Source organism: Crocuta crocuta, unplaced genomic scaffold (genome assembly GCF_008692635.1).
Source record: "Crocuta crocuta isolate KB4526 unplaced genomic scaffold, BGI_CrCroc_1.0 scaffold64, whole genome shotgun sequence".
Lineage (NCBI taxonomy): Eukaryota > Metazoa > Chordata > Mammalia > Carnivora > Hyaenidae > Crocuta > Crocuta crocuta.
This window is the reverse complement of record NW_027530640.1, coordinates 14,041,292-14,058,183: the sequence shown is the minus strand read 5'-3', so window position 1 is coordinate 14,058,183 and position 16,892 is coordinate 14,041,292. Positions and strand designations below refer to the sequence as shown.

General features: G+C 39.6%; 1 protein-coding gene across 1 annotated transcript in view; it reads right to left on the bottom strand.

Annotated features, from left to right (window-relative positions):
- Positions 1-10,617: 10,617 nt before the first annotated feature.
- The window catches only part of NDFIP1 (Nedd4 family interacting protein 1), a 32,752-nt gene continuing 26,477 nt past the window's right edge, over positions 10,618-16,892 (bottom strand). The window contains exon 10 of the mRNA XM_077768905.1: positions 10,618-11,692. The gene's annotated coding sequence lies outside the window, so the exon portion shown is untranslated. The remainder of the gene's footprint in view (positions 11,693-16,892) is intronic.

The following is a 16,892-nucleotide window of genomic DNA, read 5'->3' as shown; positions in this document are numbered from 1 at the left end:
TCAAAAATAAATAAATAAACATTAAAAAATAAAGTATAAAATAAGGATAATAGTACTATCTACCTCAAAGGTTAAGGATGGCAATTAAATGGGGTAATGTGCACAAAGAATGAAGCAGCATATTTGGCACAAGGTAAATGCTCAACACATGGTTACAATACATAGATAGACTCATTACTGTCTATCTGAGATACACATCTGCAGCACAATGATGTACATATTTACTGTAGGTTTAATCCCCAGAGGCAAAGAATTTGATGTGAACTTTAGCTGTATGCAGAACTTGATCTCTTTTAGACACGCTATGAATGAAAGACAATAAATGTATAGGAAGCCTTTACTATAATTGTTGCAAAAGCCTAGTTATTCTCCTTATCAATGAAACAGTAGAAAGAAGTATTAGAAGTTAGTTGCCTTAAAAACCATCACTGGGGCACATCAGTGGCTCAGTCAGTTAAGTGGCTGACTCTTTTTTCTTTTCTTTTTTTTTTTAACATTTATTTATTTTTGAGACAGAGAGACAGATGATGAGCAGAGGAGGGACAGATAGAGAGAGAGAGGGAGACACAGAATCTGGAGCAGGCTCCAGGCTCTGAGCTGTCAGCACAGAGCCCGATGCGGGGCTCAAACTCACAAACCTTGAGATCATGACCTGTGCCAAAGTCAGACGCTTAACTGATTGAGCCACCCAGGCGCCCCTCTGATTCTTGATTTGATTTCAGCTCAGGTCATGATCTCACAGTTCATGAGATCAAGCCCCACGTCGGGCTCTGCAGTAACAGCACGGTGCCTTATTGGGATTCTCTCGATCCCTCTCCTTCTGCCCCTCCCCTGCTCATATACACATGTGAGCTCCCTCTCTTTCTCTCTCAAAATAAACAAACTTGAAACACACACACATGAAAAAACACAATCATTTAGGATTCATTAGAACTCACTGAAAAGCAGGAAAAGGCAAGAGGATCTCCAGGACAGCAAAAAGACTGTAAAAAACCGTAATGTCTGACCTAAGCAGAATGGCTTCATAAGCGACCTCATGTCACTAGGCTGTACTATACACTATGCTACAGTGATAAAACTGCACAAACAAGTGAAAGAGAACAAATAGTTGATTTGGGAGGTAGTGGAGTAGAGATGACTTTTAGATTTGTTGGCTATCTTTTGTAAAATTTATTTTTTAAAGTTTATTTTGAGAGGGAGCGCACTAGTATACGTGAACAAGACAGGGGCAGAGAGAGAATTTCTAGCAAGCTCACGCTGTCAGTGCAGAGCCTGAAGTAGGGCTCAGTCTCAAGAACCGTGAGATCATGACCTGAGCCATGATCAAGTGTCGGACACTTAACCGACTGAGCCATCCAGGTGACTCAAAATCAGGGTTATTTTTTGAAAGCCCTGTAAGATCAAAAGAGAAAAAAACTATACGATGGTCCACAACTTTCAGGCAAAGTGAGAGAGGAGTTGGGGTATTCACCTAGGACAGTGGTTTTCCAGCCTTTTCTTCCTCTTGGAGAATCTTTTGTAAAGTCTTATTGATACCCAATCTATGAAGCAGACAAAATAGTGCTTTTATTCATTTATATGTTCAATTTTAATCCTTGCTCCACTTAAGTCTGTAAATAAGAGCACAGATATCTACATAGGTTGAATACACATTTGAATAACACATTGTATTGTACTTCTTAATGACTAAAGATATTTTTAGAAGCTAAAATTCCCATTAGAAGCTTGTAGGATCCCAGTGTTTCCTGGAAGGTAGTTCAGAAACATGAATCGGATTCTGCGATTGGGGCTAGCCAACTGCAAGGTGCTTTTCCACACAGACCTACCTGCTCACCACACATTCCTGTAGAAGTCACTTCTGTCCCTGTAAAGTGAGGAAGAACAATGTACAGATGACACCTCAATGTCTTCTATGTAAAGACAAACCAAACTCACACAGAAGGGACATGGAGACGTGAGCCCATGGATCCTGTGACCAGGGCCGCATCTGTGAGAAGCTCTCCAGATCCCAAATAAAAGACAGGCAGGTTGTACGTGGGCAGGCCTGGGTTTACGGGGCGGAGTTGGGGAGGCACAGACACACAGTCAGGAGCCACTACGAGGGCTGGGGGGAGGAAGAAAAACAGCATATGACTTTCTTGTTGGGGGCAGTGCCCTGGATGGTCAGGAAGGCAGAGAGTAACTAGGCTGATGTGGCCCAGGCCAGATTGCAGAGAAAAGGAGGGGAAAGGTGGCTCTGGAGAAATTGGCCCTATCTATGGTGGTACAAAAGAGATGTGTAGGAATTTAGGACCTGAAAAGGCCAAGAGAAGTAGAGTCATCTAAGAAGTACTGGAAAGCTTGTTGGGGGAGGTGCAGGGAAGCAGGCAAAGAAGATATGTGAAGAGTGGAGAAAGCAGCAAAGAATTTAAGGCAAGTGCAGAAAGAAACAAGGAAAAGGATAAGAGGTTCAAAGGACGCTTTGAAGACCGAAATCTACACAGAGAGAGTGTGTGGGAAATCTTGAAACACAAATGGCCAAAGAAAAAAGGAGGCCAGAATCTCAGCCTGTAGAACTCAGGAAAGGAAATGAGAATTAGAGTTTATTGGATTTATAGAGTGTTTTGATGTGCCTGAGTGTTGAAAGATTATTTGCCAGGAGGAGGGAGGTTTTGGTTGGTTGGTTGGTGGTAAAGAACGCTCAATAATCCCTTTTATGGTAATCTGTGAGGATCAAATGAACATGTACACAAATATAAGCTCCTCCATAAACACATGATGGTATTACCAGAAAAGCAAGGGTAAGTCATATTCTCATTTGGGCAGCAGGAATTTAGGAGGGAAAGAGTGGTCTGATTTATCAGGGAGGGGCTAATGACAGCCTTTAGGAAAGAAAGAATGAGGAAAGGCAGAACTTATGGAAGCCACGTGGTCCTGAGAAGGAAATGAATGCCCTCGGTTTGGATTATAGGTTTGGGTTTTTAATGTCCCGTCCTTGGATCCAGTGCTGTAGCTGGTTGGAGCTGTGAAGAGCTGTCTTCTGTGCCGGGCACTTTACCTACATTATCCTATTTAGAACTAAAAACAGCCCTGTGAGAAAATATTCTGGAACACAGGTTAGGAAAACAAATCTTGTCTAAGGCAAGCGAATGACCTAGATTGCACAGCTAGGAAGCAGGGAGTGAGGGTTCAAGGCCCGGCTTGGTGGATTCAGGCCTGCACCTCCCTTTGCAGCCGGTTTTGCGAGTCCCAGACTCCCAGCAGCCTGAGAGGCACCCTCCTCCATTCTTATTGGCTCCTAGGGCAGTGGTGGCTTCCCCAGATGGCAATAATCCCTCTTTCCTTGAAGGGTATTTGGTTTTGTGAACATTTTTGGTGCCCTTCTGGTGAAAACGAAATTAGAGGCGGGTAACGTATAAACAGTTTCTTCCACCACTATGCAAGTAAGGCAGAGAAAATTAGGGTGTATTCAGATCCCTGGACAGGAACCAGTCTGGTGTCCTGCCCAGCCCTCACCCTCGACCAGAACCTTCTTGCAGCCAGGGGCTCTGTTCTACAACGCCTGCATATGCTATAGCCAGTACAAGGTCACACACCTTGTACTCATAATCAGCTCATAAATGTGTATCAAATAAAGGCCTAAGCATCTGTACCCAAGAAGTCAGAGAGCTTCAGCTATGCAAGATGGCTAAGTCCTAGCAATCTACTCTATAGCACAATGCCCAGAGTGAACAACCCAGAGTTGTGCACTTAAAATTTTGCTAAGAAGGCAGATCTTGGGGTACCCGGGTAACCGAGTCAGTTAAGAGTCTGACTCGGTTTTGGCTCAGTTCATGATCTGCAGCTTCGTGGGTTCGAGCCCTGCATCGGGCTCTGCGCTGGCAGTGCAGAGCCTGCTTGGGATTCTCTCTCTTCCTCTCTCTCTACTCTTCCCCAACTTGTGCTGTCTCTGTCTTTCTCAAAATAAACAAGTAAACTTAAAGAAAAAAATTTTAAAAGAAGGCAGATCTTAAGTGTTATCAGCAAAAAAGAAAGAAGCGGAAAAAAATGATAATAAAGAGAGCAAGAAGAAACTTTTGGAGGTGTTGGATGTTTATGGTGGAGACTGACCTATCTCTAAACTCATGTTGTATATATTAAATATATACAGCTTTTTATATGCCAATCATATCTCAGTTAAGTGATTTAAAACAAAAAAGCCAGGGCACAAGGATTTATAATATATAAAAGTAGAACTTTGTTTTCAAAAGTAGAAGTTTTATCACTTTGGACACAGGTGATTGTCTAAATTTCACCCATAAGTCTTTCTGAAGGGAATAAAACACATCTAAACATCTAAAATAGATGGAGGTAAAGTCAAGGCCGCTTGGAATGTGAAGATATAGGGAAGGTGCCTTGGCTTCTCTTCAGCTGTCTGATGTCACCCAAAGCAGTGCTCTCCAAGGCCAGCCTGGATAAACTTGTGACCTCTGCTTGGCCCTGTGTTCCTAAAAACTTTATGGGAAGGTCACTAATAAACTAAGTGTGTAAATGCTTCACCATCTAGTTAAAAAATAATAGCTTAACCACTACTGGGACTGACTTATACTACGTATTTTCTCCAGAACACATTTATTTACCTTTCCTTCTAAGAAAATACACCTGGCAATAAATAAAGGGCAGTAAAAGTATCCATGGCTTGCAATTAAAACTTGATACGTTTTAATGACAATTTTTAGTACACTGCTTTTGGATGGATCAGGTATTATTTGAAAATAATTACCCAATGAGGAAATGGAGACTGGCACCAAGATACAAACACAATCATTTGCCCTCAATGTCTGCACAGATTAAATTCTCTGACATTTCAATTATATCTCCCCCTGAAAGATCAGATTGCACTTTACAATGGTCAATATACTTCTACCAATGAGTCACTTGTATAAAAATGCCACCATGCAACACAGTTGTCTTTGTTTTTAATTTAACCTACTGTCTAGTGAATTCAGTTCATCATACTCTTAACAAAAAGGCCACAGTGAAGGGGAAGAGAGTCTTTGGAATTTCAGGGACTTTTTTCTTTCTTTTCTGTAAAGAAAACCTCTCAAGAGGGTATCCAACCACTCCTTGGAGACATAATCGTATGTAAAGAAAAGTGACCCGAATAAAGGAGGAATTAAAAAAAAAAAATCCTTAGTCACTCTCTAAGTTTATTCTTCAATTTAGGCCAATCCTCTTTTATAGGAGGCTCCTAGCAATTAGCTGGCAATTTTATCCTGTGAGTCTAAAGGATTAAAGCAGGAGCAAAGAACAAAAGGAACCGATTTGCTACCCTCTTCTATCAGTCCTTTCTTAACAAGTCAGACTTCATTTCCTCTAGGGCCCTCCTTACCCACCTAATCTGCTTTCTTTCTTCCTCCCGTAGTCCCTTAAGGGAAGGATTCGTGAAGGTAACATTAGCTAACGCCTCCTAAACAAAATTCCCTCAAATATACAAAGGTTTGAAAATGGCTGTAGAAACTTGAGGCTGCTTTCTTGTTTTCTCCCTTTGGGATTCTGAGCAAAGTGTAACTTTTTCGACCACTGGATCCTAAAACCTATGTAGTAGTAGATAATATGCCTCCCAAGTTAGGTTTACCAGAAGTTTAGACACACTCTTTTCCCTCTTGCCTCAGGACAGTGCTCCCATAAGGTCACCACATTAAAAATAAGCATGGCCTTGGGAACGGCAGATGTGACATCTGTCCAACTTACTACTCCATCTGTCACTGACATGGGCCACATACAAACCTCTAGAGCTTTTGGGTATTTTAAGGGGCTTGCTAGTCCATTCCTTTTCCTTTACCCTTAGACCATTTCAAACAGACGAGAATCCACTCTATTTTTAAGGACCTCCAAGGAAGAGTCCACAATCATTCTTAGCCAAATTAATTTTTGCGATTAATTTCCCTGTAGCTTTCCCGTTTCTGCAAACACACTCCTTCCCATAGTCCTGCTATAAAACGGAGGAAGTACTATAGCCATGAGCTTTGAGAACATCTACAGACCTATTCTGAAGACAAAATAATTCTTGATCTTACCCAGCAAACAATGCCCTGAAAATATCCTAATGAAAAATAACTCTTACTTTTAAGTGTAGGTATACAGCCCTGCACATTTCTTCTATTCAACTTTCTACAGAAAATGAAGACTCAAGAGGAGTACTTAGCCACCATTACCCTTATTTGGAAGCCCTGTGGCACTGTGGCAGAAACCAAGTCTATTTATAATTCTCCAGGACCAGTATTAGAGAAACAGCAAGTTTTGTTTCAATACTAAAACTCGGAAACTGCTAAATTACAGGTGGGCTTGTGGCCAAAAGTGGACCAGAGACCTACATACAGGTTAACTCCTATTTCACACATACAGCCTCAGGGAAAACATATGGAACAACCCAAAAAGAGGTTTTTCTCACATAACAGATACACAGATCCAGTGTATGAGAGTCGCTGAGCCAAACCTGGAAAACATGGACTGCTAATTTTGCTTCTTTCGGCCACCAGTCTCCACTCTTTAAAAACTACATGCTACCAAATGATGCGTTATAAAAGGGTTTGTGAAAATACCGATCCAAGAAACCAAGTGGCTCACTTACCTATTTAATATCTGGAATTCCAGTTAAAATACAAACTGGAAAAAAAAAATCATTGATGTAAACATTGCTCAAGTTGATAATCAGAGGAGAAATGAACATGCCCAAATGACCAGAGTGACATCTAAACTCAGTGACTGCCAAACACAGCCTGTGAAATGTCGCATCAAAATAAAGATGTGCAATCAGCAAGCCGATTGCAAAATTCTAAAATCTCACATACGGGGACATTCAAGGCATTTCTAACTGTTGTGCAAAAGAAGGATGTTTCATCAAGTGTAACTCTAGCCAAGTTATGATAATAGGTTGCTCCAATCCTCTACTTGGCTCAGGAAGTGAGTGGCTTAAATGGGGGAAGCGGCTCTCAGTAGGGGACATGAATGCAAACCCTAAGTCTGCAAGGTGGAAAATCACTGCAGCTCTGGATGAATTTCAGAGAAGAATCAGGCTGTTTCATGGTCAGAGGGCAGCCTGTGCTTAGTTGTACAGGTTAGCTGATAATGCTTTGTGTCAAGTAGAAATCACCTTTTCTACTTGAGATCTGTCTTAGGTTTCTGACCCATTTTCTTGTTTCCCACGCTTTCTCTCCCACTCCTGAACCTCCCAGACAATTAATGAACAATGACTCCTGTCTCCTCGGAGCCTCAGCATTCATCTTTGTAAGACTTAAAGGATACCACTTTGGTATCTATTAACCTGCAATCACTTATGGATGGGGAAGTTTGTACATTTCATTTCCCATATAAATGGTAAAAACTCATCACTTTCAGAACAACATTCGAAGCAGGATTGGGAGCGGCTGGTCTCACACAAACGCATCTCGGTTTCTGACTGGGATGAAATCGGCAAAATCCCAGAGAATTCCCTGTATTTCATATAGTCTATATTCAGGTTTAATAGATTTGCCTTTCAGTTCACATTTACTAATTCACCAACTTAAAACTCTCACAATCAGAAAAAAAATGCTTTTTGGTAAAGAAAGACTTTTAAGTAAAAACAGAGTTCAACCCAAAACTTGAATGATATATTCTACAAGTTTCAAATTCTAAAAATAACAGGAGGGCTAGGAGGATCAAAATGGCCTATGTTAGTCGGATTATTTTGAATTTAGAGATAGGGACGCTGTCCTCAGGAGATCAACTCTCCATTCACAGACTTCCCATAAGAGCAGATCTCTGTATGGGCCATCAAGTTGTAGGTGATACAATGAACTGGGTTATAAAACAGCCTCTTTTTAGAATAGAGATGATCTAAAATACATTTCTAGAACTCTTTTCCTCCTGAAAATCTTTTACTCTCAACCTAAACCTACTCTTCCCTTCAGGAATTCCTGGTGTATGCCTTTGAGATGTTCTCCACTTTAGTAGCAGAAAACCATTATTACTAAGAGGCTATCTGTCAAAGAGCACTTTTTCTCCCTTTGTGGGTGCTCTAAATGACTACAACCATACACATATACAAAAGTATACAGGTATATGCAAAAGGAAAAGTTACACCACGAGTACTTCAGGATTAGTTTAACACTCTCGCTCAACTTGCCTCACCTACCTCACAGACCACAAGTAATATTTAGGCATTAAAAATATGCAAAACACGATCTTAAGAATGCACCAACCATCTATGGGGGCTTATGTGCACTTTGTCATGCCTCTCATCATCTCTCAAAGCCTAAAAAGGTGAAAATCTAAATAACTGAGAAACAACAGCAGATTCTGAAAATTATTGATTTCATCTTATACACAACTCACCTGGATCCATCACTGAGATTTCACCAAGAACACTGTCAGGTAGGGCACAGGGGCCACAGATTCCTGTTCATAAGATACTCCCTCCCACAAACGTTACATGAATGTACAAGTCTATGTCTAGCCGTGGTATGTCTGAAGTTAAAATTTGATTATCAGGATATAATGGAATCAGGGCCAAGAGCTTTTCCAGTATCTACCATGTGAACCTTCAAGGTCAGACACAGAGAAGAGGTAGTAGGGTTGGATTCAAATTAAAGAACACGCCATTTGTGGGGTACATTTCTGTTGATTCTGACCTCAGAATCTTGCCACCTCAGCAACCACTTAAACTGAATTATCACTTCTATTGATAACTGAAACTCCCTTTCAGTAGTTATTTCTTCCTTTACATATAAATAATTTACAGCTAAGTGAAATATATTCTAGTGTAAGAATATAGTGACGGTCGAAAGAAGTTTCCTAAGTGCCACCAATGACTCGTGGTGGGCCAGAGCCCAAGTCATACTTAGCAAGAAAGCAAGCAAACAAAAAATTTTAAATATTATCATTTACTTCATTAAAAATCTTATTTCTTTAAAACTGTAAACAAAACTGACCCCAATAGTAAAGATATTCACTCATAATTTTTTAACAAGTAAATTTTAATAACTTTTTATTCCCACACAAAGCAATCTAATTTTCTGAAAAAAGAAATTGCTACACAGGATCCTTTAAACATAGTTTGTGTAATTCCAAATGAACAAAAGTAAGAGGCATGAGGGACCTGTGTGGTCATGGCTAAGCCCTAGTTGTCCCTTAGCTCAGGGTCAAGGCCAGTTTATTCCATCACCTTAGCCAAATAAATGGTTCCTCAGTGTCCCCTTGCAAAGACTTTATTTGAAAGGGTTATTCCTAATATTGAACCTTCCAAAGGGAGACAGAAAGGAATGAGAGAGAAAAAGGAGAAGTAATAGTACAGTATAAACATTTCCATCCTAACAGTTAAGGACTCTAGGTAACAAATGGTACCAACTAGACAAGTCTGAAAAGACCTTAATATTTAGAACATTTAAAAGAAAAAAGAGAAATCATCCTTCTAAGTACTTTGAAAGCATGTCAAACTACAGATTTATACGTGACAAAGTCTCAAGGACCACCAAATATGTAGAAATGGGAATTCTAAATATTTCAGTCCTTCAAATATACAAAACCAAATAAGGCACAAGAACCTAAAGATTAAACGCAAAGCCAACTTATATTGTTTCAGCTTATGTGACTTAGGGCCCTTCTATTTTGTCCTGTAAGATAATTTAGATAGTTCTCTCTTGCATGTGTCCAGATTTATTATAATTGCTAGAGATCTATTCATTCTGAAACTTAGAACGTGACAGGCTATAAAATTTTCCAAATTCTATTGTTGGCATTATCTAATTCAAAATGTAAAAATCTTCAAAGACATTCAAAGAGACTTTCATTAGAAACCCCTGCTTATCTACTGCAAAATACAACTTTTGAACAAGAATATGTAACTATTACAAATAATAAACAAGTTAGAATGATCATTGAAATGTCCATCCAGGAGGCCCTCGATATTCCTATCTGGCTTTCACACAACCTACACGTCTATGCATTACATACTGACACCCCTAAACGGACGTCCTAGGCTGATCCCAGATATCCACATGCCGCAGATAAAAACAACATTTGGAGCTGCCACCCACACCGGTGGTTTGTGTAGTACATGACCATCTTGCTGCATGCTGCAGTTGTTCTTTATTTTATTTAGTAGGTGGAAGAAGGGGGGAAAGAGGGCTGACATTAGAAGAACCATAGGACTTTAAATTTAATGCAACTGGGACAAGAATAGAAAGCAAGAGGAATGAGGAGTCGTTCGTCTCAGCTGGGTTCTCATAGGGCTTAAACCACTGGAGAGTTGTCAAATGAGAAAACGAGCAAAAGCAAGAAACATGCAGAAAATTGTGGAAATAAATTATCTAGGATTAGGTCTAAAATACGAAGCATAATTGGGAGTTCTGGAGTAACTGAAGATCTCTACAACTCCTCCCTTATTTAGTCTGTTATCTTTTGCAGAACCAATTTTCATATACATCTTTAGGAATGTACTGAGTGTAAGAGAAGGGAACTTCTAGTGCTGAAAAAAAAAGAAAAAAGAAAAAAATTGGCTCCAAACCAATTTTTTGTAATGTAATGAATGATTCTGCATGAATCTGTATGATTAAAGATTAGAAAAAAATTGCCTTGGCAATGAACAAATGCAAACCAAGAAATTAAACGCTAATCTACAGCAAAAGTTGCTACACAAGAGACGTTTATTAATGTTCTGTTGTATTTACAATTTTAACATAGCAAACCAAGGTGAATTACCACTTGGCAGAAAGCACATCATTCTACATTTATAACTCCTCTGTTTCTGCAAACACATTGTAAAAGCGAGTAGTACTACAGTATGTTAGGGATCATCTCAAAAGTTCCAAACTAATTCTTTCTTTGCTCCTTAGTATCTAATAACCTCCCTAATCTAGCCTCTGGCCTCATCATAAAGAGACCAAAAAAAAAAAAAGAAAGAAAGAAAGAAAAAAAGGGCAGGGACTCGAATAATACAGAAAATGTCAACTGTATTTTAGTAATTAAGCTGTAACTGTCCTTGTCCTTTTTATTTTATACAGTGACAACACCTTTACAATTTCTTAGGTATGTAACACAGAACAGTAAGGTACTGCAAAATTTAGAATACAGACTATAAAAAATTAATGCTTATTATTAACCAATGAAGAACATAATCTTGACCACATCTTAAATGTATTTTGCACTATGATTTTGCTTCCAGGTGTTCACAGTACAAATGCATAAATTTCTAGATTAATTTTAACACCAAGTATGAATTATGTGCAGAAATGCAGTCATAACACAAACGTGAACTTTTGAGAAAATCCCTTTAAAATGGCCAGCATTATACATATATCTTACACTAAAATACTTAATTCCAAGTTCATTTTGAGATGGAGGATGAATAAAGCAAGATTGCCCCCTACTGACTACAGGGACAAGGCTCATGCTGTTTAAAATAACTACAAACAATAGATAAGGCATTATTAATACATCACATACTTGATTGCGAGAGCTTTTTCAAACATTAACCACTAATGATTCAAAGATTACGGAATTTTGCATTAACTATTAAAATTTTACACCTAGGAACAAATAAAGAGAAATGATCTTTTTCAACAGTACTTTTATTTTTTTAAAGCAGGTGATTATTCCTCTGTGTTCTGAATCTTGATTCACTTCCTGCAGGTGTTCTCTTGCTTCTTGAGAGAGAATTCATAAACGCAGGAAGGCCTTTGCCAGAAAACATCTGCCAGAGAAGGATATTGAATATTGAAACTCTAGTTAGCTTGTTATTTTGGCCAAGAGAAGGATGTAGTCACAAAAGAAGGCAGGATGTTTGGAGACACAAGTGCATTTTAACATAGCTTTAAGATTACTCTACACTGACATCATACTGTTCAACAAACATTACCATTTCAGTTCTTAAAGTTACCAAGGACTCTCGAACTAGGAAGAACTTGAATACTTTCTCTAAAGCCCACAAAACCAGGGCGCGCTCTCTCTCTCTCTCTCTCTCCCCAAACTTCCTAACAAAATAATGAAATGCAAGTAACCCTTCCTTCATCCTACACTTAACCTCCACAGCAGTGATGGAAACGTGGGGACTAAGAGACAGTAGAATCCAAGTGCACAGGTAATTTTTCCAATACACCTGAAGCTCCTGTTTGCCCTGCCAATTCGGCCAGATCTCACACAAGAAAGATTTCTAATAAGGACGCCAATAAAGTCATGCTGTGCTTAGAGCACCGCAAAGTTAAAGAATAACTGTAAACTCACAGGTGTCACAGATACTTCTTTCAATCAATCAGGAAAAAAAAAGTCAATGTATTTTTGGGTATATATCTCTGAAAAAAAATTGATTAAAAAAACCTAATTTTTAAAAATGTTTATTTACTTTTGAGAGAGACAGACACAGCATGAGGTGGGGAGGGGCAGACAGAGAGGGAGACACAGGATCTGAAGTAGGCTCCAGGCTCTGAGCTATCAGCACAGAGCCTGATGCGGGCTCAAACTCAACCACAAGATCATTACCTGAGCTGAATGAAGTCAAACGCTTAACGAACTCAGCCACCCAGGAGCCCCAGAAAAGTAATTTTTAAAAAGGAATATACGTGACTGAAATAAACACTCTCAAAACAATGCCCATATATTGTATATTATTATTATTATTATTATTATTATTATTTCTAGGAGAGAGAGAGAGAGAGACAGCGTGAGCAGGGGAGGGTCAGAGAGAGAGGGAGACACAGACTCTGAAACAGGCTCCAGGCTCTGAGCTGGCAGTCAGCACAGAGCCCAACGCGGGGCTCGAACCCACGAACCGCGAGATCATGACCTAAGCGAAAGTTGGACGCTTAACCGACTAAGCCACCCAGGCGCCCCTATTGTATATTATTTTTAAGTTTATGTATTTATTTTGAGAGAAAGAGAAAGTGATAGGGAGAGCATGAAAGAGGGGCAGAGAGGGAGGAAGAGAGAGAAACCCAAGCAGACTCTGTGCTGTCCACACAGAGTCCGACTCAGGGCTCTTGACCTGAGCTGAAATCTGAGTCAGATGTTTAACCAACTGAGCCACCCAGGTGCCCTATATATTCTGTATTTTTTTTAACTTTCTTTAAATGTTTTATTTATTTCTGAGAGAGACACCGTGAACAGGGGAGGGTCAGAGAGAGAGGGAGATAAAGAACCTGAATCAGGCTTCAGGCTCTGAGCTAGGTGTCAGCACAGAGCTAGGTGTCAGCACAGGTGGGTTCGAGCACGGTTCGAACCCACGAACCGTGAGATCATTATCTGAGCGGAAGTTGGACGCTTAACCGACTGAGCCACCCAGGAGCCCCTATATTCTGTATTTTAATTGCAGTTTTCATCCAATACTTTAAGGCATTTCTGTATTGGCATAATTAATCATTTTGGTTTTCAAGGAAATAACAGAAAAAGGTACAAGTAACTCCCTATGTAAATGCTAAAAGAAAAAAAAACAAAAAAACACCAAAGAGATACATACAACACTTCATAAATATTTGAGAAACGACTTTGTGGTATCATGCACCAAGGGAGAGTTGGATGGCTAATACCTAAGCCTTTAGCTTACTTTTCTACCTTTCCAGGTTACTGTAAAAGCTATCACCAGCCCTTTCTTTCCTATCTTTTCTGACTAGACTATTCCATAAATCTTTAAAAGGCTGACAAAATGCGGAGAAGTTACATGGGAGGAAATCAACATATGCTTCTTTAAGCTTCATATTTTCCCAAATTCCAAATTCAGTTGGTATTCAAGTAAACCAGTAATACTGACAAGGAGCAACTTTTCTTTAGATTGAGAGACCTCAGAATGTACCGTGACAGACATGTGAACATAAGGAACTCCAAAAAGCAAGCAGAAGCAAAAAGAGTGTACCCGCAGACCTATGTCAAATGGAGGGTTTTGCCATGAGGCTAGACTTACTACAAACTTAAGTAACTTCAGCTTTATTAATTCCCATTAACAGATGAAAACTGATCTAACAGTTCTTATTCATAAAAACACTTGAATTTGCAGCAACATATGATACAGTCCAGGTAACTATCTGGTCACTTGCCTTAGATCACGCTGCTTCTACAGACGTCGATTAGCTTTAACAGATCCCTCAAAGTCAGAGCCACCCAACAAACAATAAAATTCCACTTAAAGAGTATCGATAGCATAGTAATGGGTGTTCTCAATCACGATACAAGCTCCAAATGAAAATGACTGCTGCTCTCTAAGACCTGGAGGCCTGTTCTCCAGATGGACCTGACTCACTAGTTGTTACAGAAACAATGGCGGAACACAAGTGGAGGACAGAAGGCCTTTAGGGACTGTGGACATCATTACTAAACTGTAGATCAGATCTCTGCAGAAACAAAAGGGACCAACAGCCTACAGATCATTTAATCTCAAGAGGAAAACCACTATTTCTTCTTGAATGTTATGTGAATTTTTTTTAGCAAAAATTCCACTGAGCACCTGGGTGGCTCAGTCAGCTAAGCGTCCAACATCAGCTCAGGTCATGATCTCGCAGTTTGTGAGTTCGGGCACCGCATCAGGCTCTATGCAGAAAGCCTTCTTCGGATTCTGTGTCTCCCTCTCTCTCTGCCCCTTCCCTGCTCCTGTGATTTCTCTCTCTCTCAAAAATAAAATAAAACATAAAATAAATAAAATAAAATAAAATAAAAATTTTTTTAATTCCACTAAAAACACTTCTGTCTTGCTACTTGATAACATAGTCCAATAAATCTAACTTTAACTTGGGGTGAACTTCCTTTAATAAATTAAGAGAAGTATTAAGGAGCAGGGGGGAAGACTATAGAAAGGCAAAAATCATAGAAAAGAAAAAATACCATCATATGGGGGGAATTTTACATACCTGGTGTCTAATAGGTATAGGACACAGGAATCATTACCTAACTGTAAAGGGTCCTATCTCATTAATGCCAGTGCTTACAAACTTTTTCCTCCTGTTTTATATGTGGTTAAAATAACAATTTAAAATCTCTTGTGTGTCACAGGCACAAGTGCTTTCGGAGCAGTGTTTGATACCAAGTAACTGTGCTACCACGTTCCAGCTACTGCAGCTAAATGCTTGGTTCCTTGGCAGCACGAGGAAGTGGTACACCATAAAAATGTATTTCCAGTAAACTGGTAAATAAGAGAAACTATGAACACAATATTTGTGATCACTTTGGATAAAGGCTTCTGAAAGGTATCTGTTTCTTTTTAAACAACACAGAAGAAGGGGCGCCTGGGTGGTTCAGTCGGTTAAGTGTTCGACTTCGGCTCAGGTCATGATCTCACAGTTCATGAGTTTGAGCCCCACACCAGGCTCTGTGCTGACAGCTCAGAGCCTGGAGCCTGCTTCAGATTCTGTGTCTCCCTCTCTCTCTGCCCCTCCCCTGCTCATGCTCTGTCTCTTTCTGTCTCTCAAAAATAAGTAAGTATAAATAAATAAAAATAAACAATACAGAAGGAACGTTTTGTTTTTCTGCTTCCTCATGGTCACATGCTTCTTGAGGCCACTGGGCTTACACTTAGCAGTTCCTTTAGGCTTTTCTTGCTGCGGGGCAAGAGACCAGATTTCCTTTTTAGGCTTAAATGAGGTCCAAAAGGGAACCTGAGAGCTGCCCCTACGACAGTAGTACATGGGCTTTACTGTTCGGCTTTTGTAACATCTACTTTGGCTGATTAGAAAGAGGACTTCTGGGGTCATTTCAAGGTTTGTTTTGTTTGTGTGTCCTATATTTTGGGTCACGTGAAGAGAAAAGTCACTAATCTTGTACCCTTTTCCAATAAAATGCCACATCTTACTACAGCATGGGAATTAAGTTATTTTTCTGTTATGGCAAAGCTATTTTTAAAAGTACGTACCTGTGTCTTTCTGGCAAAAAGTAAGCCTATGGCTAGCTTTTAACTAGTGACACCTATATCAAAGGAAGTTAAGAAATCTCAGTGAAAGAAAATAAAATCTTCATACCTTATATGATGGTTTGCTAGCACAACTTGAAATTAAATTAAATTTCCTCTCAACTAGAGAACCATTCTACATTTGGATCTAGATGAACAGTTCTTATCCCTGTCGATGGACAAAGGAAATTCAGTCCCACGGGATATTATGGCTTTTCAGATTCACTCTGGGGATACTGACAATTAGTAAGGAAGTCATTAGAATTCTAAACACTGCTCTAAGTCTCTAAACCCCTAATTTAGAGCTCTGAATCCTCTGGGCATGTCAGAAATGATTTCAAACCCACTGAACTAGCAAAGTCAGATAGAAAAGGAAAGAAACTGAAGATGTCCTTCACTGGGGGATGCTCTAAGTTTCTGACAACTCCTAAAGCACAATAAGGCTTCTGACCCCACAATATGGAGTACTGCAGGCCAAGAATGTCCCTCACAGCTCCATGAGCATTAGTACTAAGGACTGCCTACTGCAAATCATAACCCCAAATAAAGATGCTTTGCTTTACATTTAGAATACTCCTATAAAACACTTCACAAATTTTAAAAAACCCAAACAAAACAATACCAATTTTATGAACAAAAGCCACTCAATACAGTCTCTAACAATATAGAAAACTGATAAGTTCAGGCTTTCTCCTAACCTGCCTGCTCCTGGCTATGTGTTAGAAACAAGATGAGGAAGGTGTGAAATCCCCTAAGAAACACTGAAATTTCCTTTTGACTGAAGAATGAAGAGAAGAGACAGAGGTGTGATCTTGGTCCATTCAGAAATTCAAACCTACCGTTTGCCTAGACCTACATACAGACTCTATTGTTTCTAAAAAAGAGAAATAAGGGGGCGCCTGGCTGGCTCAGTCAGTAGAACATGCAACTCTTGATTTCAGAGTTATAAATTCGAGCCTCACATTGGGTATCGAGATCACTTAAAAATAATTAAAAGGGAGGGAGGGAGGAAGAGAGAGACAGAGAC